Source organism: Lissotriton helveticus, chromosome 12 (genome assembly GCF_964261635.1).
Source record: "Lissotriton helveticus chromosome 12, aLisHel1.1, whole genome shotgun sequence".
NCBI lineage: Eukaryota > Metazoa > Chordata > Amphibia > Caudata > Salamandridae > Lissotriton > Lissotriton helveticus.
The window spans coordinates 97,027,151-97,049,859 of record NC_136073.1 but is presented as its reverse complement, the minus strand read 5'-3'; the positions used below and the strand labels follow the sequence as shown (position 1 = coordinate 97,049,859).

At 48.1% G+C, this 22,709-nt stretch overlaps 3 non-coding genes across 3 annotated transcripts; all 3 read left to right on the top strand.

The window, feature by feature from the left end:
• Positions 1–12,820: 12,820 nt before the first annotated feature.
• On the top strand, positions 12,821–12,893 carry TRNAT-CGU (transfer RNA threonine (anticodon CGU)). Its single transcript has one exon. It is a non-coding gene; the product is annotated as a tRNA-Thr (tRNA).
• An 864-nt stretch (positions 12,894–13,757) lies between these two features.
• Positions 13,758–13,830, top strand: TRNAT-CGU (transfer RNA threonine (anticodon CGU)). Its single transcript has one exon. It is a non-coding gene; the product is annotated as a tRNA-Thr (tRNA).
• A 430-nt stretch (positions 13,831–14,260) lies between these two features.
• TRNAT-AGU (transfer RNA threonine (anticodon AGU)) lies at positions 14,261–14,334 on the top strand. Its single transcript has one exon. It is a non-coding gene; the product is annotated as a tRNA-Thr (tRNA).
• The last annotated feature ends 8,375 nt before the right edge of the window (positions 14,335–22,709 follow it).

The window sequence follows — 22,709 nt, the reverse complement described above, 5'->3', positions numbered from 1 at the left end:
CAAATTACCTCCCACCCAGCGTTCCCCCAGGTCTCCCGATAAAAACGGTACCTCACTTGCGTGGGTAGACATAGTGGCTGCAACAGGAAACGGTTCAAATCGTACGGTGGTGAATTTACATTACCTTATTGCAAACCTACCTTGATTTTGGGGGGGGGCATCTGAATTTGTGGCCCGGGGCTCGGTGGTATTCTTTGCAAAGTAGCAAACCCAAACAGTTCTGAAAACTAGACACCCGGGGGAGTCCAGGGAGGTATGGCATGCATGGGTCCCCCAATGTTTTCCTACCCAGAACTCCCTGCAAACCTTAAAATTAGGTAAAAATTGCACTTTTCCAAACTTTTTGCCGTGGGATCGCCGTGCCGGCAAAAAAGTCGTACCACCCTGCATTCCCCTTGTTCTCCCGAGTAAAAGGATACCTCACTTGTGTGGGTGCCCCAAAGCAGAACACGCCAAAAATGAATTTTGAAAAAAGTAGTTTTTACTCATATTCACGTTTTACAAATTAAGCACCCCAGCCTAAGTCACATGCCTTTGGCCCACCGACACAAGTGAGGTATCATTGTACTCGGGAGAACAAGGGAAACGCTGGGTGGTAGGACATTTGTTCCGGCAGCGAGATCCCACCCAAAAAAGTATGGAAAAGTGGGTTTTTTGACCAAAATTTCAGGTTTGCAGGGGTTTCTGGGTAGGAAAACATTGGGGGACCCACGCATGCCATACCACCCTGGACTCCCCCGGGTGTCTAGTTCTCAGAACTGTTTGGGTTTGGTAGTTTCCAAAGATGCCTGCCAAGCCCCGGGCCAAAAGCTCAGGTGACCCCCTCAAAAAATAAGATTATTTGGCTAAAGGTAATGTTTTCGTCTCCACAGTATGAATTGGGCCTTTTCCTAAAGCAGCCGCTATGCCTACCCACGCAAGTGAGGTACCATTTTTATCGGGAGACCTTGGGGAACGCTGGGTGGGAGGTAATTTGTGTGAGCCCAGTGATGCCACGCTTTCCCACACTAAAACGTGTGAAAAAACTGATTTTTTGCATGCAAAAAATGAGGTTTGCAAGGGATTCTGGGTAAAGGAACGTTGGAGGATCCACGCAAGCCATACCTCCTTAGAAGCCCCCGGGTGTCTACTTTTCAGAAATGTGTGGGATTGGTAGGTTTCCCTAGATGGCTGTCTCGCACGGGGCCAAAAACCCAGGTAACCCCTCTTGCAAAACCTGGTGGACTTAAGATTTTCACCATTGTTACATTCACCAGCTTTTGCAAGAGGGGTTACCTGGGTTTCTGGCCCCATGCGAGACAGCCATCTATGGAAACCTACCAAACCCACACATTTCTGAAAAGTAGACACCCGGGGGCTTCCAAGGAGGTATGGCTTGCGTGGATCCGCCAATGTTTCTTTACCCAGAATCCCTTGCAAACCTCATTTTTTGCATGCAAAAAAATCAATTTTTTCACACGTTCTAGTCTGGGAAAGCGTGGCATCACTGGGCTCACACAAATTACCTCCCACCCAGCGTTCCCCCAGGTCTCCCGATAAAAACGGTACCTCACTTGCGTGGGTAGACATAGTGGCTGCAACAGGAAACGGTTCAAATCGTACGGTGGTGAATTTACATTACCTTATTGCAAACCTACCTTGATTTTGGGGGGGGGCATCTGAATTTGTGGCCCGGGGCTCGGTGGTATTCTTTGCAAAGTAGCAAACCCAAACAGTTCTGAAAACTAGACACCCGGGGGAGTCCAGGGAGGTATGGCATGCATGGGTCCCCCAATGTTTTCCTACCCAGAACTCCCTGCAAACCTTAAAATTAGGTAAAAATTGCACTTTTCCAAACTTTTTGGCGTGGGATCGCCGTGCCGGCAAAAAAGTCGTACCACCCTGCATTCCCCTTGTTCTCCCGAGTAAAAGGATACCTCACTTGTGTGGGTGCCCCAAAGCAGAACACGCCAAAAATGAATTTTGAAAAAAGTAGTTTTTACTCATATTCACGTTTTACAAATTAAGCACCCCAGCCTAAGTCACATGCCTTTGGCCCACCGACACAAGTGAGGTATCATTTTACTCGGGAGAACAAGGGAAACGCTGGGTGGTAGGACATTTGTTCCGGCAGCGAGATCCCACCCAAAAAAGTATGGAAAAGTGGGTTTTTTGACCAAAATTTCAGGTTTGCAGGGGTTTCTGGGTAGGAAAACATTGGGGGACCCACGCATGCCATACCACCCTGGACTCCCCCGGGTGTCTAGTTCTCAGAACTGTTTGGGTTTGGTAGTTTCCAAAGATGCCTGCCAAGCCCCGGGCCAAAAGCTCAGGTGACCCCCTCAAAAAATAAGATTATTTGGCTAAAGGTAATGTTTTCGTCTCCACAGTATGAATTGGGCCTTTTCCTAAAGCAGCCGCTATGCCTACCCACGCAAGTGAGGTACCATTTTTATCGGGAGACCTTGGGGAACGCTGGGTGGGAGGTAATTTGTGTGAGCCCAGTGATGCCACGCTTTCCCACACTAAAACGTGTGAAAAAACGGATTTTTTGCATGCAAAAAATGAGGTTTGCAAGGGATTCTGGGTAAAGGAACGTTGGAGGATCCACGCAAGCCATACCTCCTTAGAAGCCCCCGGGTGTCTACTTTTCAGAAATGTGTGGGATTGGTAGGTTTCCCTAGATGGCTGTCTCGCACGGGGCCAAAAACCCAGGTAACCCCTCTTGCAAAACCTGGTGGACTTAAGATTTTCACCATTGTTACATTCACCAGCTTTTGCAAGAGGGGTTACCTGGGTTTCTGGCCCCGTGCGAGACAGCCATCTATGGAAACCTACCAAACCCACACATTTCTGAAAAGTAGACACCCGGGGGCTTCCAAGGAGGTATGGCTTGTGTGGATCCGCCAACGTTTCTTTACCCAGAATCCCTTGCAAACCTCAATTTTAGCAGAAAAAAATCAATTTTTTCACACGTTCTAGTCTGGGAAAGCGTGGCATCACTGGGCTCACACAAATTACCTCCCACCCAGCGTTCCCCCAGGTCTCCCGATAAAAACGGTACCTCACTTGCGTGGGTAGACATAGTGGCTGCAACAGGAAACGGTTCAAATCGTACGGTGGTGAATTTACATTACCTTATTGCAAACCTACCTTGATTTTGGGGGGGGGCATCTGAATTTGTGGCCCGGGGCTCGGTGGTATTCTTTGCAAAGTAGCAAACCCAAACAGTTCTGAAAACTAGACACCCGGGGGAGTCCAGGGAGGTATGGCATGCATGGGTCCCCCAATGTTTTCCTACCCAGAACTCCCTGCAAACCTTAAAATTAGGTAAAAATTGCACTTTTCCAAACTTTTTGGCGTGGGATCGCCGTGCCGGCAAAAAAGTCGTACCACCCTGCATTCCCCTTGTTCTCCCGAGTAAAAGGATACCTCACTTGTGTGGGTGCCCCAAAGCAGAACACGCCAAAAATGAATTTTGAAAAAAGTAGTTTTTACTCATATTCACGTTTTACAAATTAAGCACCCCAGCCTAAGTCACATGCCTTTGGCCCACCGACACAAGTGAGGTATCATTTTACTCGGGAGAACAAGGGAAACGCTGGGTGGTAGGACATTTGTTCCGGCAGCGAGATCCCACCCAAAAAAGTATGGAAAAGTGGGTTTTTTGACCAAAATTTCAGGTTTGCAGGGGTTTCTGGGTAGGAAAACATTGGGGGACCCACGCATGCCATACCACCCTGGACTCCCCCGGGTGTCTAGTTCTCAGAACTGTTTGGGTTTGGTAGTTTCCAAAGATGCCTGCCAAGCCCCGGGCCAAAAGCTCAGGTGACCCCCTCAAAAAATAAGATTATTTGGCTAAAGGTAATGTTTTCGTCTCCACAGTATGAATTGGGCCTTTTCCTAAAGCAGCCGCTATGCCTACCCACGCAAGTGAGGTACCATTTTTATCGGGAGACCTTGGGGAACGCTGGGTGGGAGGTAATTTGTGTGAGCCCAGTGATGCCACGCTTTCCCACACTAAAACGTGTGAAAAAACTGATTTTTTGCATGCAAAAAATGAGGTTTGCAAGGGATTCTGGGTAAAGGAACGTTGGAGGATCCACGCAAGCCATACCTCCTTAGAAGCCCCCGGGTGTCTACTTTTCAGAAATGTGTGGGATTGGTAGGTTTCCCTAGATGGCTGTCTCGCACGGGGCCAAAAACCCAGGTAACCCCTCTTGCAAAACCTGGTGGACTTAAGATTTTCACCATTGTTACATTCACCAGCTTTTGCAAGAGGGGTTACCTGGGTTTCTGGCCCCGTGCGAGACAGCCATCTAGGGAAACCTACCAATCCCACACATTTCTGAAAAGTAGACACCCGGGGGCTTCTAAGGAGGTATGGCTTGCGTGGATCCTCCAACGTTCCTTTACCCAGAATCCCTTGCAAACCTCATTTTTTGCATGCAAAAAATCAGTTTTTTCACACGTTTTAGTGTGGGAAAGCGTGGCATCACTGGGCTCACACAAATTACCTCCCACCCAGCGTTCCCCAAGGTCTCCCGATAAAAATGGTACCTCACTTGCGTGGGTAGGCATAGCGGCTGCTTTAGGAAAAGGCCCAATTCATACTGTGGAGACGAAAACATTACCTTTAGCCAAATAATCTTATTTTTTGAGGGGGTCACCTGAGCTTTTGGCCCGGGGCTTGGCAGGCATCTTTGGAAACTACCAAACCCAAACAGTTCTGAGAACTAGACACCCGGGGGAGTCCAGGGTGGTATGGCATGCGTGGGTCCCCCAATGTTTTCCTACCCAGAAACCCCTGCAAACCTGAAATTTTGGTCAAAAAACCCACTTTTCCATACTTTTTTGGGTGGGATCTCGCTGCCGGAACAAATGTCCTACCACCCAGCGTTTCCCTTGTTCTCCCGAGTAAAATGATACCTCACTTGTGTCGGTGGGCCAAAGGCATGTGACTTAGGCTGGGGTGCTTAATTTGTAAAACGTGAATATGAGTAAAAACTACTTTTTTCAAAATTCATTTTTGGCGTGTTCTGCTTTGGGGCACCCACACAAGTGAGGTATCCTTTTACTCGGGAGAACAAGGGGAATGCAGGGTGGTACGACTTTTTTGCCGGCACGGCGATCCCACGCCAAAAAGTTTGGAAAAGTGCAATTTTTACCTAATTTTAAGGTTTGCAGGGAGTTCTGGGTAGGAAAACATTGGGGGACCCATGCATGCCATACCTCCCTGGACTCCCCCGGGTGTCTAGTTTTCAGAACTGTTTGGGTTTGCTACTTTGCAAAGAATACCACCGAGCCCCGGGCCACAAATTCAGATGCCCCCCCCCAAAATCAAGGTAGGTTTGCAATAAGGTAATGTAAATTCACCACCGTACGATTTGAACCGTTTCCTGTTGCAGCCACTATGTCTACCCACGCAAGTGAGGTACCGTTTTTATCGGGAGACCTGGGGGAACGCTGGGTGGGAGGTAATTTGTGTGAGCCCAGTGATGCCACGCTTTCCCAGACTAGAACGTGTGAAAAAATTGATTTTTTTCTGCTAAAATTGAGGTTTGCAAGGGATTCTGGGTAAAGAAACGTTGGCGGATCCACACAAGCCATACCTCCTTGGAAGCCCCCGGGTGTCTACTTTTCAGAAATGTGTGGGTTTGGTAGGTTTCCATAGATGGCTGTCTCGCACGGGGCCAGAAACCCAGGTAACCCCTCTTGCAAAAGCTGGTGAATGTAACAATGGTGAAAATCTTAAGTCCACCAGGTTTTGCAAGAGGGGTTACCTGGGTTTTTGGCCCCGTGCGAGACAGCCATCTAGGGAAACCTACCAATCCCACACATTTCTGAAAAGTAGACACCCGGGGGCTTCTAAGGAGGTATGGCTTGCGTGGATCCTCCAACGTTCCTTTACCCAGAATCCCTTGCAAACCTCATTTTTTGCATGCAAAAAATCCGTTTTTTCACACGTTTTAGTGTGGGAAAGCGTGGCATCACTGGGCTCACACAAATTACCTCCCACCCAGCGTTCCCCAAGGTCTCCCGATAAAAATGGTACCTCACTTGCGTGGGTAGGCATAGCGGCTGCTTTAGGAAAAGGCCCAATTCATACTGTGGAGACGAAAACATTACCTTTAGCCAAATAATCTTATTTTTTGAGGGGGTCACCTGAGCTTTTGGCCCGGGGCTTGGCAGGCATCTTTGGAAACTACCAAACCCAAACAGTTCTGAGAACTAGACGCCCGGGGGAGTCCAGGGTGGTATGGCATGCGTGGGTCCCCCAATGTTTTCCTACCCAGAAACCCCTGCAAACCTGAAATTTTGGTCAAAAAACCCACTTTTCCATACTTTTTTGGGTGGGATCTCGCTGCCGGAACAAATGTTCTACCACCCAGCGTTTCCCTTGTTCTCCCGAGTAAAATGATACCTCACTTGTGTCGGTGGGCCAAAGGCATGTGACTTAGGCTGGGGTGCTTAATTTGTAAAACGTGAATATGAGTAAAAACTACTTTTTTCAAAATTCATTTTTGGCGTGTTCTGCTTTGGGGCACCCACACAAGTGAGGTATCCTTTTACTCGGGAGAACAAGGGGAATGCAGGGTGGTACGACTTTTTTGCCGGCACGGCGATCCCACGCCAAAAAGTTTGGAAAAGTGCAATTTTTACCTAATTTTAAGGTTTGCAGGGAGTTCTGGGTAGGAAAACATTGGGGGACCCATGCATGCCATACCTCCCTGGACTCCCCCGGGTGTCTAGTTTTCAGAACTGTTTGGGTTTGCTACTTTGCAAAGAATACCACCGAGCCCCGGGCCACAAATTCAGATGCCCCCCCCCCCAAAATCAAGGTAGTTTTGCAATAAGGTAATGTAAATTCACCACCGTACGATTTGAACCGTTTCCTGTTGCAGCCACTATGTCTACCCACGCAAGTGAGGTACCGTTTTTATCGGGAGACCTGGGGGCACGCTGGGTGAGTGGAAATTTGTTGATCCACGCAGATTCCAGAACTTTCCACCACAGAAATGTGAGGAAAATGTGTTTTTTTTGGTCACATTTTTATGTTTTCAAGGGATTCTGGGTAACAAAACCTGGGGGTAGGCAGGCGAGTCACCCCATCCTGAATTGCCCTGGGTGTCTAGTTTTCACAAATGTATAGGTTTGCTAGGTTTCCCTAGGTGCTGGCAGAGCTACGGCGCAAAAACAAAAGGTAGTCTTTTTGTCCGAATCGTGCTAAATTTCACTGGGAAATTGAGGTGCGACCATGCTGCGTTTTGCGCTGTTTCATGTCGCAGCCACTATGCCTACCCACGCAAGTGAGGTACCATTTTTTTCGGGAGACCTGGGGGCACGCTGGGTGAGTGGAAATTTGTTGATCCACGCAGATTCCAGAACTTTCCACCACAGAAATGTGAGGAAAATGTGTTTTTTTGGTCAAATTTTTATGTTTTCAAGGGATTCTGGGTAACAAAACCTGGGGGTAGGCAGGCAAGTCACCCCATCCTGAATTGCCCTGGGTGTCTAGTTTTCAAAAATGTATAGGTTTGCTAGGTTTCCCTAGGTGCTGGCAGAGCTACGGCGCAAAAACAAAAGGTAGTCTTTTTGTCCGAATCGTGCTAAATTTCACTGGGAAATTGAGGTGCGACCATGCTGCGTTTTGCGCTGTTTCATGTCGCAGCCACTATGCCTACCCACGCAAGTGAGGTACCATTTTTTTCGGGAGACCTGGGGGCACGCTGGGTGAGTGGAAATTTGTTGATCCACGCAGATTCCAGAACTTTCCACCACAGAAATGTGAGGAAAATGTGTTTTTTGGGTCAAATTTTTATGTTTTCAAGGGATTCTGGGTAACAAAACCTGGGGGTAGGCAGGCAAGTCACCCCATCCTGAATTGCCCTGGGTGTCTAGTTTTCAAAAATGTATAGGTTTGCTAGGTTTCCCTAGGTGCTGGCAGAGCTACGGCGCAAAAACAAAAGGTAGTCTTTTTGTCCGAATCGTGCTAAATTTCACTGGGAAATTGAGGTGCGACCATGCTGCGTTTTGCGCTGTTTCATGTCGCAGCCACTATGCCTACCCACGCAAGTGAGGTACCATTTTTTTCGGGAGACCTGGGGGCACGCTGGGTGAGTGGAAATTTGTTGATCCACGCAGATTCCAGAACTTTCCACCACAGAAATGTGAGGAAAATGTGTTTTTTTGGTCAAATTTTTATGTTTTCAAGGGATTCTGGGTAACAAAACCTGGGGGTAGGCAGGCAAGTCACCCCATCCTGAATTGCCCTGGGTGTCTAGTTTTCAAAAATGTATAGGTTTGCTAGGTTTCCCTAGGTGCTGGCAGAGCTACGGCGCAAAAACAAAAGGTAGTCTTTTTGTCCGAATCGTGCTAAATTTCACTGGGAAATTGAGGTGCGACCATGCTGCGTTTTGCGCTGTTTCATGTCGCAGCCACTATGCCTACCCACGCAAGTGAGGTACCATTTTTTTCGGGAGACCTGGGGGCACGCTGGGTGAGTGGAAATTTGTTGATCCACGCAGATTCCAGAACTTTCCACCACAGAAATGTGAGGAAAATGTGTTTTTTTGGTTAACTTTTTATGTTTTCAAGGGATTCTGGGTAACAAAACCTGGGGGTAGGCAGGCGAGTCACCCCATCCTGAATTGCCCTGGGTGTCTAGTTTTCAAAAATGTATAGGTTTGCTAGGTTTCCCTAGGTTCTGGCAGAGCTACGGCGCAAAAACAAAAGGTAGTCTTTTTGTCCGAATCGTGCTAAATTTCACTGGGAAATTGAGGTGCGACCATGCTGCGTTTTGCGCTGTTTCATGTCGCAGCCACTATGCCTACCCACGCAAGTGAGGTACCATTTTTTTCGGGAGACCTGGGGGCACGCTGGGTGAGTGGAAATTTGTTAATCCACGCAGATTCCAGAACTTTTCACCACAGAAATGTGAGGAAAATGTGTTTTTTTGGTCAAATTTTTATGTTTTCAAGGGATTCTGGGTAACAAAACCTGGGGGTAGGCAGGCGAGTCACCCCATCCTGAATTGCCCTGGGTGTCTAGTTTTCAAAAATGTATAGGTTTGCTAGGTTTCCCTAGGTGCTGGCAGAGCTACGGTGCAAAAACAAAAGGTAGTCTTTTTGTCCGAATCGTGCTAAATTTCACTGGGAAATTGAGGTGCGACCATGCTGCGTTTTGCGCTGTTTCATGTCGCAGCCACTATGCCTACCCACGCAAGTGAGGTACCATTTTTTTTGGGAGACCTGGGGGCACGCTGGGTGAGTGGAAATTTGTTGATCCACGCAGATTCCAGAACTTTCCACCACAGAAATGTGAGGAACATGTGTTTTTTTGGTCAAATTTTTATGTTTTCAAGGGATTCTGGGTAACAAAACCTGGGGGTAGGCAGGCAAGTCACCCCATCCTGAATTGCCCTGGGTGTCTAGTTTTCAAAAATGTATAGGTTTGCCAGGTTTCCCTAGGTGCTGGCAGAGCTACGGCGCAAAAACAAAAGGTAGTCTTTTTGTCCGAATCGTGCTAAATTTCACTGGGAAATTGAGGTGCGACCATGCTGCGTTTTGCGCTGTTTCATGTCGCAGCCACTATGCCTACCCACGCAAGTGAGGTACCATTTTTTTCGGGAGACCTGGGGGCACGCTGGGTGAGTGGAAATTTGTTGATCCACGCAGATTCCAGAACTTTCCACCACAGAAATGTGAGGAAAATGTGTTTTTTTGGTTAAATTTTTATGTTTTCAAGGGATTCTGGGTAACAAAACCTGGGGGTAGGCAGGCGAGTCACCCCATCCTGAATTGCCCTGGGTGTCTAGTTTTCAAAAATGTATAGGTTTGCTAGGTTTCCCTAGGTTCTGGCAGAGCTACGGCGCAAAAACAAAAGGTAGTCTTTTTGTCCGAATCGTGCTAAATTTCACTGGGAAATTGAGGTGCGACCATGCTGCGTTTTGCGCTGTTTCATGTCGCAGCCACTATGCCTACCCACGCAAGTGAGGTACCATTTTTTTCGGGAAACCTGGGGGCACGCTGGGTGAGTGGAAATTTGTTGATCCACGCAGATTCCAGAACTTTCCACCACAGAAATGTGAGGAAAATGTGTTTTTTTGGTCAAATTTTTATGTTTTCAAGGGATTCTGGGTAACAAAACCTGGGGGTAGGCAGGCGAGTCACCCCATCCTGAATTGCCCTGGGTGTCTACTTTTCAAAAAAGTATAGGTTTGCTAGGTTTCCCTAGGTGCTGGCAGAGCTAGGGTGCAAAAAGGAAAGGTAGTCTTTTTGTCCAAAAAGTGCAAAATTTCACTTGGAAATTGAGGTGCGACCATGTTGCGTTTTGCGCTGTTTCATGTCGCAGCCACTAAGCCTACCCACGCAAGTGAGGTACCTTTTTTTTCGGGAGACCTTGGGGAACGCTGGGTGGGTGGAAATTTGTTGATCCACGCAGATTCCAGAACTTTCCACCACAGAAATGTGAGGAAAATTTGTTTTTTTTGTCAAATTCTTAACTTTGCAAGGGATTCTGGGTAACAAAACCTGGGGGTAGGCAGTCGAGTCACCCCATCCTGAATTCCCCTGGGTGTCTAGTTTTCAAAAATGTATAGGTTTGCTAGGTTTCCCTAGGTGCTGGCAGAGCTAGGGCGCAAAAACAAAAGGTAGTCTCTTTGTCCAGAAAGCGCAAAATTTCACTGGGAAATTGAGGTGCAACCATGTTGTGTTTTGCGCTGTTTCATGTCGCAGCCACTATGCCTACCCACGCAAGTAAGGTACCTTTTTTTTCGGGAGACCTGGGGGAACGCTGGGTGGGTGGAAATTTGCTGATCCACGCAGATTCCAGAACTTTCCACCACAGAAATGTGAAGAAAATGTGTTTTTTTTGTCAAATTCTTAGCTTTGCAAGGGATTCTGGGTAACAAAAACTGGTGGTAGGCAGTCGAGTCACCCCATCCTGAATTCCCCTGTGTGTCTACTTTTCAAAAATGTATAGGTTTGCTAGGTTTCCCTAGATGCTGGCAGAGCTAGGGCTCAAAAACAAAAGGTAGTATCTTTGTCCAAAGAGCGCAAGATTTCACTGGGAAATTGAGGTGCTACCACGTTGCGTTTTGCGCTGTTTCGTGTCGCAGCCACTATGCCTACCCACGCAAGTAAGGTACCTTTTTTTTCGGGAGACCTGGGGGAACGCTGGGTGGGTGGAAATTTGCTGATCCACGCAGATTCCAGAACTTTCCACCACAGAAATGTGAAGAAAATGTGTTTTTTTTGTCAAATTCTTAGCTTTGCAAGGGATTCTGGGTAACAAAACCTGGTGGTAGGCAGTCGAGTCACCCCATCCTGAATTCCCCTGGGTGTCTACTTTTCAAAAATGTATAGGTTTGCTAGGTTTCCCTAGGTGCCGGCAGAGCTAGGGTGCAAAAACTACAGGTAGGCACTTTGCCAAAAAAGGGTCAATTTGTAACTGCAAAATTTAGGTGTGACCACGTTGCATTTTGCACTGTTTCCTGTCACAGGCACAAGGCCGACCCACACAAGTGAGGTACCGTTTTTATCGGGAGACTTGGGGTAATTCAGATTTGTAAATCAACTGTTATTACCAATTGAGCTTTCATGCATTTCTCCCTTTCAATGAAAGACATTGTGTAAAAAAAAAATATTTTTGAAAAATGACCAATAATTCTCATGCTAGTATGAGTATTCCCAATTTTGAAAATTAGCAATTATATACTGTTTCTGAACTCTATAATTTGTACCCAATTCAGAAATACATAGGTGTCTTTCATACAGATTTTTCCATGTATACATTTTCCAAGACAAAGTGCTCTATACCCAGTAAATAAAAAAATACCATTGCAAGTTGCTGCTCAGTTTTTGGATCTGGGTTCGTCGGGTTCTTGGTGAAACTACAAGTCCTATATATCCCCACAACCAGGAAGGTCTAACGGATGTAACAGTATATTGCTTTCCAAGAGCTGTCAAAATTAGAAAAAGTTATAGGTGAAAACGTCGTGACAAAAGGCTGTTTTTTTCAACAAATTTTCAATTATTCCAATATTTACCTGTTAGTTTCTGTAAAGAAACCTTCATGGATTTAGACAAATGACCCCTTTCTGAATTCAGAATTTTGTCTACTTTTCGAAAATGTACAGCTTTCCAGGATCCATTATTGCTTTCGAACTCATTTCTACCATTAACTGGAAGGAGGTGGAAAGCTCTAAAAATAGCAAAAATAGGCTATGTCCCAGAAAAATGCCAAAACTGTGTGAAAAATGTCGGTTCTCTGACAAAAGACTGTCATTCCCTAAAAGCTGAGAAAATGGAGATTTCAGCCCCACAACCCCTTTTTTTATAACTTTTTCAGGGAAAACCCCAGAGGCTTTCATTTGCAGCCCGTTTTTCCCATTTTTCTGAAAAAAACTAAAAAATCACTATATTTTGGTTAATTTCTGGGACCCCTCCAAGGGAATCCACAAACCCTGGGTACCTTTAGAATCCCCATGATGTTGGAAGAAAAGGACGCAAAAATGACATGGATCCCTTATGTGGTCAAAAAGTTACAGAGGCCTAATCGCGAACTACTACAAATAGCCAAAAAAGGGCTCAGCACTGGGGGGGAAAAGGCCCAGCAGTTAAGGGGTTAATGCCTTCACGAAAAAAAAAATATAATGTATTCAAGAAATAACATTGGGTTTTATAAGAGTACCTGTTTATTAAAACATATTAATACTTGTTTAGTGATTGAGTATCTTTTTGTGTTTAAGATTACAGTACATATAAAGAAGAATTTATAGCAGGAAACAAAATTTCATCATCAGCAGTAGATTATTTATGTATTTTTTGTTATTGACGTTGGTGCTGTGGCTTAGTGGTTAAAGCGACTGTCTCGTAAACAGGAAATCCTGAGTTCAAATCTCAGTAGCACCTAACTGTTTTCTCCATGCTTTAGGAATATTTTTCATCAAACAAATGTTAAATAAATTTTAAGAATTAAACGTCTGGTTCTATGAACTTTAGAATAAGTTATCATAAAATGAAATAAAATACTTGGTATTGTGAAGATTTTTATAGGAATACATTGACTGAAATATCGAAAAGTAAATGACAAAGAACAAGATAGAGCCGTATGATCACTCTATTGTTGAGTTCAACTAATCCACTCTTCGGCAAGGTATATTTTAAACTTCTATGAATAGGGTAAACTTCAAATTAGAGAGGTGTTTTTGAATAAGTGAAGCGTCTTCATCTAAAGTGTTTGAGTAGAGAAGTCTGTGAACTTATAAAAGAATATGAAAGTGAAAAAGCAATATTCTCTTGAACACCATAAAGAAAAGTCTTTCAAAGTTAAGACTCAAGGGGGTGCTGTGGCTTAGCTGGTTTCCAATTTCATTAGGTCCTATTCTGATACAATTAAAATATAAAAGTCTGATTCATCTTTCTGTTGAACAGATCATCTTAAACCTCATAAAAACCAAAGTATTTTCAAGATTATAGAGTAAATACTGTTATTGCAAAATAAAAAAAGACATATCTATGAGAAAGACGTAGATGACATTACTACCTCGATTTGAGCTATATTAATGACTTCATGAAAAAAAAAATGTAATGTATTCAAGAAATAACATTGGGTTTTATAAGAGTACCAGTTTATTAAAACAAATTAATACTTGTTTAGTGATTGAGTATCTTTTTGTGTTTAAGATTACAGTACATATAAAGAAGAATTTATAGCAGGAAACAAAATTTCATCATCAACAATAGATTATTTATGTATTTTTTGTTATTGACGTTGGTGCTGTGGCTTAGTGGTTAAAGCGCCTGTCTCGTAAACAGGAAATTCTGGGTTCAAATCTCAGCAGCACCTAACTGTTTTCTCCATGCTTTAGGAATATCTTTCATCAAACAAATGTTGAATACAATTTATGAATAAACGTCTGGTTCTATGAAAATTAGAATAAGTTATCATAAAATGAAATAAAATACTTGGTATTGTGAAGATTTTTATAGGAATGCATTGACTGAAATATCGAAAAGTAAATGACAAAGAACAAGATAGAGCCGTATGATCACTCTATTGTTGAGTTCAACTAATCCACTTTTCGGCAAGGTATATTTTAAAATTCTATGAATAGGGAAAACTTCAAATTAGAGAGGTGTTTTTGAATAAGTGAAGCGTCTTCATCTAAAGTGTTTGAGTAGAGAAGTCTGTGAACTTATAAAAGAATATGAAAGTGAAAAAGCAATATTCTCTTGAACACCATAAAGAAAAGTCTTTCAAAGTTAAGACTTAAGGGGGTGCTGTGGCTTAGCTGGTTAAAGCACCTGTCTAGTAAACAGGAGATCCTGAGTTCAACTCTCAGCAGCGCCTTGCTTTTCTCTTTATTATATAACAAATCAATTTCATTAGGTACTATTCTGATACAATTAAAATATAAAAGTCGGATTCATCTTACTGTTGAACAGATCATCTTCAACCTCATAAAAGCCAAAGTATTTTCAAGATTATAGAGTGAATACTGAAAAGGGGGGGCCCTCGGCCCCCCCGCACGCATGGCGGCGCGGCGACCGCCTCACCCACTCTCCCCTCGGGTCCTTCGACGGTGGGGGCGTGCCCTGGGGGCGCGGCCCACCGCCGATTGGCCGGCGCCCCTCCTGACCCGGAATCAATGGACTGGTTCCGGGTCGGGGGGGGCGGGCGTTAGGAGGGGCCACCCGGCCCCTCGGGAATAAGAGGTAGGGAGCGCCCAGGAGACCCCCTTGTCCCTGGACGCTCCCTCGCTGAACGTTGTGCCCCGCGTTCGGGGCTTCTTTGTTTTAGTGAATTTCTCCCTTTCTTTTTCAGGTTGGGGAAGCGGATCCGGAGCCTAGCAGCGCGGAGCCAGCCGCTTTTGTGAGATCGCCAGGAGATCGTCGGCAGGGACGCGAGGCGACAGCGTATATTTTTCTCTGTCTTTCAGATAATCGCTGGGGGCGCTAAGGACTTCCGGAGGCCAGCCGCGTGGAGCCAGCCGCCAGCCGCGTCGCTGGATCAACGGGCCAGCCGCGTGGAGCCAGCCGCCAGCCGCATCGCGAGAGCAGCGGGAGATCGTCGTTGGCAGCAGAGGCGGCGGCAGCAGAGGCGTTCGCCCAGGCCTGACTTTGTAACACGAAAGCGGCGCGCCACCTGATTGTGTGCACGGCGACCGCATAAGGTATTTGTTGGCGCGGGGGGCAGGGACGAGCAGCAGGCCGGCTGCTACATATCGAGCGCAGGTCGGAGGGGTTCTCCGGTGCTCTGTAAGGGCGCGAAAACAGTGTCCCTACGGGCGATTATGCGCTTTACAAAAGTTGGTTATTATAAGCGCTGGGCAATGATGCTCATTTAAGAGCTGTTTTTATCGTGCACACTGGTTTTTTAACGGAAAATACGCTAGTTATATAAGCCTAGCGAGAGTTAGAGGTAATTTAGCAAGGTATATTTACTTGCTTGTGCTGGGGTCAAAAGCCACAGGGCTGGTTCACTCGTGCGACTTGGTTTTCTTTTCACCACTGTTTTAATGGGATAAAGCGAAGTGCCCTGTGATAACTATTATCCAGGACTGTCTGACACTAAGGGGCACCTGGATTGTGGGAACTGTGATAAGATTGTGTAACTGGAAGGAAAGTATTTGAGTCTTCATTACTGATTTGTTTTAATTGGGAGTGATAGTGAATTGCTGCTTTATAATTGTTTTAAGGCGGCCATTGTTTTTGTGCTATTGTGACCGCTACCAACTGAGCAGTGGAGGGAAGAAGGGGGGGCACTGCGGGGCTGTAGTTATTCGGTCCTGAAGGGAGTGTGGGTTCCCGGTTACTGAGCAAAACGAACCTCAGTAGGGCACATCCCTAAAAGAGGTTGACAAGGGGGGGTTCAGGCCTCCAGTGTATTTGAACTGAGTTATCCTGAAATTTGCCTCTGCTTTACCACACGGTGTTAATACAATTTTCTATTCCAGGCTTTAGCGACATTATTGGTCCAATCCATCCTTCAGAGAGGACGTAAGGAGAGTAAACGCGCAGCCTGGTGGGGGACGTGATCACAGACGGTTATCGCCGGCGAGTGCACGGGACTGGTCGGTAAGAGGGGTACGGGGGGCTGGCATTCATCGCTCCTGGTGGCCGCCGGGTGGGTCTACATTAGGTTTGCTCACCCCTTACATAAGCGGACAAGCCGCTAGTGTTGCGGTCGCCGTTGCATGGTGCTGAAAGCCCCCTGGTGACCCTCCATCTGAAAGGTACGCACAGCTGACCTGTTGGGAACTAAGTAGGCAGCGGGTATTTTTTGGGGGTTAGCATCATGCCAGGTCCAAGGGGTGGAAAAAGGGGGTCCAACATGGAGGCTATGATGCGGGCTATGATGCGGGAGATGAGCGACATTAAACAACAGCTAGGACAAATTAAGGAGCGGGAAGCCCGGCTGAAGGATAGAGATGGCGAGGCACCGGGCCCGTCCGGGAGACCGGTCCGCAAGAGGGTGGCACCAGTGCCAAGAGGGGAATTTGTCACCCCGCAAGGGAAACCTAGGTCCAAAAGACCCAAGGAGGCGGTCCCCACCCCAGGCCCGGGGGATCCGTTACCCGCCGCACCGCCCGCTGTGGTCCCACCCCCGCAGGTGCCTACACCCATGGCCCCTGTGGTGCCGGTGCCGGCAGGTCAACCAGTAGACGCTGGGGCTGCTTCCGCACCGGTGCCTACAATCCCGGGTACAGGCGGGCCACACCCGACGCCCGCTCTGCCAGCTGTGCCAGGACCACTGGGCATAACCCCAGTGGTACCTGTTGTCCCGGGGGGTAACGTAGATTCAATGCCACCCGAATTGGTGTCTCAGTTAACGGCCATGATGCCATGGCTCCAAAAAGGAGGAGCCTTCCCGAATTCGGCAGACCATGCAGCAGAGGCGGCAAGGTTCGTAGAAAAAATCAGGTCGGCACCGATCGCCGACAGTGTTGCATTGCCAATTTCTTCTCCCCTTGCAGGTCCAAGTGTTCCCCAGCTGGACGGAGTACAAGGGCAGCCGCCCCCGGTGCCCGCACTTGGTAAGGAAGTGGCATTGCCGCTCTTGGGGGACGGCGTAGTACCTTCCAGGAGCGAAAATCTAGCTCAACATGTGTCTTTAGCTGTTAAGGAAATGATTTGGGCTGATAAATACGTGTACATTTATTCTTTATTATTGGATAATAGGGAAATGGAGCAGGCAAAAGCACTGAAAGAGTGGATGCTCCCGAGTGAATGGAGGGCGCAGTGTACTAGATTCAGGGTTGAGGAAAATCTCAATAATTGGATGCAAGCATGGGCCGTTTTCACTGCAGTTAAGGCTGAGCGTCCTCCAGATCTGCAGGCTGCATTGGCTTGCTACTCGAGCAGGATTGTGGGGTGGAGTCAACAGTATTCTGGGGAAGCATGGAAGGGTTATGATGTAAATTTTAGGAAGGCATTGGAATTCAATAGAGCATTACCATGGGACTCGGTAGATTCCATGGCCTGGCACAAACAGTTCTCTGACACTGCACCTCCCCCACAGTTCGGGGCGGGCAGGGTGTTCACTAGACCGCAGCAGCCCTTTCGGCCCCCCCAAACGAGTGAAGTACCTGGGAAATTTAGGGCAGGTGGGCCAGAGAAGAAAGGAGTGTGCTGGGATTTTAATAAGCGTACCTGCACAAGGGCCGCGTGTAAGTTTAGGCATGCATGTGCCTCCTGTGGGCACCCCTCTCATCCAGAATCTACCTGTAGGTCCAAGCAAGGTAACACGGGACAGAGGGGTAGGGGAAAGCCACTATAAGTCAGACACGTCACGCCCCCCCACTCCAGTGGATGTGGTGGCAATGATTCCATTCTTGAACAGATACCCTGACCACAAAGCGGCCACCCTACTCCAGGAAGGTTTTTCTAAGGGTTTTAGGATCCCGGCCGGGGGATACACAGGCAGTGCGCACTGTAGAAATCAATTATCAGTCACACACAATCCGGCTGTTGTGGCCGCCAAAATTGACAAGGAGCTTTCCTTAGGCAGAATATCTGGCCCTTTTTCTGCAGTACCGGTACACAACTTTGTGTGTTCCCCACTGGGAGTTGTCCCCAAGAAAGAGAAGGGGCAATTCAGATTGATTCATAACCTATCAGCGCCAAGGGGGGCCTCACTGAATGATGCCATTGACGAAGGGATCTGTAGTGTTAAGTACGCCTCGTTTGATCAGGCTGTGACCTTATTACAGGCCACTGGACCCGGGGCGCTGATGGCGAAATCAGACATAGAGTCCGCCTTCCGCCTCCTCCCAGTCCACCCGGCAGACCAACATCTTTTAGGTTTCACCTTTAGGGATAGGTTCTACATGGACAAATGCATGCCTATGGGTTGTTCTATTTCTTGCGCCTACTTTGAGATGTTTAGTTCATTTCTAGAATGGGCCATGAGACAGGTGACAGGCCATCAAAGGGTCATGCATTACTTAGATGATTTCCTCTTCCTCGGGACAGCGGGTTCTCAGGAGTGCGCACTGGCATTGCAGGAATTTTGCGTGCTCATGCGGGCTTTTGGGGTCCCGCTTGCGCCTGGGAAGACGGTGGGCCCGACCACCTGCTTGGAATTTCTGGGCATCGAGATTGACTCGCTGGAGAAATGTTTTAGACTACCTAAGGACAAGGTGCGCAAATTCAAGACGTCGCTACAGTTATGCCTCCGCAAGGAGAAGGTCACTTTGCAGCAATTACAGGAGGTGGTAGGGCAACTGAATTTCGCACTAAGAATCATCCCAATGGCTCGCCCCTTCTCTCGCTCCATCGCGCACGCGATGAAGGGGCTGAGGGAAAAGCACCACCGCACGCGCCTATCGTCTGAAATTCGCCAGGATATGCTTATTTGGATGGCATTCCTGGAGGATTTTAACGGTAGGGTGGTCTGGCCCGGCCCGCTCACTACATCAGCGGAGTTAGGACTATGGACCGATGCGGCCGGTAGTGTGGGCTTTGGTGCCATCCTAGGGAATAGGTGGGTCGCTCAACAATGGCCAAAAGAATGGAACACATGGGGTTTGCTCGGCAACATTGGCTTCCTGGAACTTTTTCCAATATGGGTGGCACTGATGGTTTGGCCCGAACACCTATGTAACCAATCAGTGGTGTTTTGGTCAGATAACATGACAGTGGTGGAATGTATCAATCAGCAGGGGGCGCGGTGTCCTTTCATACTTCGTCTGATCAAAGAGATTGTACTGCGGTGCCTTAAACTGAATGCTAATTTTAGAGCCAAACATGTCCCTGGTGTTTTAAACAATGCTGCTGACTCCCTTTCTCGCTTCAAAATGCAGGTTTTCAGGGAACATCTCCCCACAGCAGACCCCTCGCCAGCACACTTCCCAGCGGTACTTTGGCAGATTGGTGCCCCAGATTACAAGACCTCGTGGTCGCTAGCTTAGCCCCCAGGACCAAGACGGCGTACGAAGGGGCGTTTCTGTCTTATTGTTCTTTCTTGGGGCCGCAGTGGGAAGTGCTTTGGGCGAAGGAGGATGGGTTTGCAGCCTATTTAGAATGGATGCACAAAGAGGGGCGCTCAGTGGCAGCGGCAACCAGACATAGGGCAGCAGTGTCATTCTTTGCTCAAGCTAGGGGCTTCCGGGATCCCACCAATACCTTTATGATACGCAAGGCTCTAAGGGGATGGCGCCGTATTCAAGGACACCAGAAGGATAAGAGGAAGCCCATGGGGTTGGCCCGGCTAACAGCCTTACTGGGCACGCTGGAGATTGTTTGTAACTCAGGGTGGGAAGTGCTTCTTTTTAGGGCGGCATTCTCCCTGGCATTTTATGGGGCACTGAGAATTAGTGAACTTGTGGCAGGATCTAAGGCTGACATACTAGGTGGCTTGCAGAAGGCTGGGGTGACGATAAGGGGTGACACCATGTGGGTGATTATCCAGAAATCAAAGACCGATCAAGAAGCTAGGGGTCACACCATAGTTCTGCAACGGGCCCCCGCCAACCCGTGCTGCCCGGTGAGGCACGTGGAGTCACTCATGGGATTATTGGTCGGTTCAGCAGGCAGGGCGTTGCTCTGTCACGCCGACGGGAGCCCCTTGACCAGGTATCAATTCAGGAGAGTGTTCGAAATAGGGGTTACAAAAGCGGGTCTTGATCCTAGAGATTTTGGATCTCATTCCTTCAGGATTGGGGCAGCAACTGAGGCGGTGGCGGGGGGCCTCCCAGTGGAAAGAGTGAAGACAATTGGGAGGTGGTCGTCAGACTGCTATAAACGTTATGTTCGGATTGACATGCTATGATTACCTGTCACTCACGCTTGGTCTCTTTTCCGCTCTCTTACAGTTTCTCAGACCTGTTACGCAGGGGAGGAATTTGTCGTCGGGCACCGCCAATATTCATCGGCACGGAGCGGCGACCAGGAAACAACAAAGAACAATGTCTGGATTGTTGGTCATTCATATGTTAAGCGAGCGGAGTGTGTTTTCCTGTCAGGTGACAAGAAGGAAAGGGCGGCACAACTAGGGTTGAATATCACGTTCTTTGGCAGAGGAGGGTTGTGTCTTCACGAGTTTAGGGGATTCTTCCAAGGGCTGTTAGCACGCCAGCGGGCTCCACCGTCAGTGGTGATACTTCACCTTGGGGAGAACGATTTGGCAACACTGGGCAGGCGCATCTTGATTGAGGAGATTATCTCAACAGCGGGTTGGATAGCTAGGACCTGCCCCGGGTGCACACTAGTGTGGTCACAACTAATACCTCGACTTCAGTGGCGGGGGGGCGATTCAGTCAGGGCGTTGAATCACTCGGTAAAGAGGATCAACACACGGTTGGATAGGTTGTTCCGAACCCCCGTGTTACAGTCAATACCTCATGGGTGCATCTGGGGTCAAAAGTATTACTTGAAGGACGGGGTTCATCTGACAGAGGAGGGTAATGTCCTATGGGCTGACAATATCTGGGCTTGGCTAGAGGGCTGGGGTAGGAGGATGTGTCCTTAGATAGGGGCGAGAGGGGGAGGCCAGATCGTCGGTTAACAATACTGGCCTGTGGCGGTAAGGTCATTATCGGTGAGCACATATTTGAGGTCTGAGGGGGCGGGCATCATCCTATGGAGGTTCCCGCCCAGGGGGAGGGGCCTGCGGGCCACTCCCAGTACTCCAGGGGCAAGGTAATATGCAAAGGAGCGCGGGTAGGAGTAGTTCACGCTTTCCTTAGGCTGGTAGCCACCCCGCGCGCGTGGACTCATGACGCCACCGGCGCAGAGTAAGGGCCCTCCTTTAGTGGGTAAATGGAGTTTGGGGCGTAGACCGGGCAATTCCCGGGGTAACACTGCGCATGCGCACTTCTAAGGGGAAGGCGCAGCTTGTAGGACCTGACACCGGTAGTGACCGTGCCATATGGCCAGAAATGTACAAAAATCAAGATAGGATGTTTAGTTAAGCTAGGAACAACTTGTATTAGAGTTATGTTAAGGTCAGGCTCTCAAACTTGTTGATAACGATTGTATAACTGAATGTCCTGCTGATTTTTGTATTTCATTGTTGATTATGCAATTAAAACCCTTTTTAATTTCATACTTTAATAAATACGGCCGGGCGACTAGCGCCCGCCTTCCAAAAAGTAAACACGTCTCGTGTCCACGTTCCTTGGTGTGGGGTGCCGGATTGGGGGGGAGGCGGCAGCTAGTCGCTGACCATGTGAAAAGGGGGGGCCCTCGGCCCCCCCGCACGCATGGCGGCGCGGCGACCGCCTCACCCACTCTCCCCTCGGGTCCTTCGACGGTGGGGGCGTGCCCTGGGGGCGCGGCCCACCGCCGATTGGCCGGCGCCCCTCCTGACCCGGAATCAATGGACTGGTTCCGGGTCGGGGGGGGCGGGCGTTAGGAGGGGCCACCCGGCCCCTCGGGAATAAGAGGTAGGGAGCGCCCAGGAGACCCCCTTGTCCCTGGACGCTCCCTCGCTGAACGTTGTGCCCCGCGTTCGGGGCTTCTTTGTTTCCCACCCACCATCCCTTGGTACAAAGTTTAAGCTGCGTTATGTCCGGTCTAAATGGTAAGTTTCATAGGTATAGACCACGGGAGAGAGTAGGCTGTTGTTGTATTTTGTGATCTGTTGTCAGGCCTTTTTTCCCTTTGTAGAAAAGCGATGTGTGAAGTGAACTATATTTGAAGATATGTGTCTTTAGGCCTTTTTTCCCTTTGTAGATATACGTAGATATTGTGATGATGAGCAACATGCGTGAACCGAATTGTAATTTTATGCCATGTGTCGTTAGGCATTTTTCCCCTTTAGCTATGCGTGGATACTGTTATTTATTAGCCAGTGTAGTTGTCCTTTAGACTTTTTTCCATAGGTCGTCGTATTTATTAGGTATGGGGGCATGCGATAAGGTCATTATCGGTGAGCACATATTTGAGGTCTGAGGGGGCGGGCATCATCCTATGGAGGTTCCCGCCCAGGGGGAGGGGCCTGCGGGCCACTCCCAGTACTCCAGGGGCAAGGTAATATGCAAAGGAGCGCGGGTAGGAGTAGTTCACGCTTTCCTTAGGCTGGTAGCCACCCCGCGCGCGTGGACTCATGACGCCACCGGCGCAGAGTAAGGGCCCTCCTTTAGTGGGTAAATGGAGTTTGGGGCGTAGACCGGGCAATTCCCGGGGTAACACTGCGCATGCGCACTTCTAAGGGGAAGGCGCAGCTTGTAGGACCTGACACCGGTAGTGACCCTGCCATATGGCCAGAAATGTACAAAAATC